We start from the raw sequence: 362 nt of genomic DNA, 5'->3' as shown, positions 1-362 counted from the left end.
ACTGAAGGAGGCAATAAGGGCTCAGAAACTTCAACTGCCATCTGTGCTTTGCTTTCTTTCTGAGCAGCTCTGAGACAACAGGCCAATTCTGAGCACACCGTTTTCAGCCAGCGGGGCAGGGCTGCTGGAAGGCACAGGGGATCACTGGGAGGGCAGAGGCTCCTTCCCCAGCTGTCCAGGACTAGGGGTGCAGTAACTGGCTAGCTGGGCAGCAAACACCTTTCATTTTCACCCTACCCACACCATTCAGCTCTCCGGCAGGAAACAGCTGTTCAGCATTTGCAAGCATGAAGTTAAAAGAACGTGGCTTTTAAACACACACGGGCCAGGATGAGTCCCTTTCCCCACATCCCTCCTTCTAT

Source organism: Stenella coeruleoalba (genome assembly GCF_951394435.1).
Source record: "Stenella coeruleoalba genome assembly, chromosome: 5".
Taxonomy (NCBI): domain Eukaryota; kingdom Metazoa; phylum Chordata; class Mammalia; order Artiodactyla; family Delphinidae; genus Stenella; species Stenella coeruleoalba.
Note: the sequence above shows the minus strand (reverse complement) of the source record.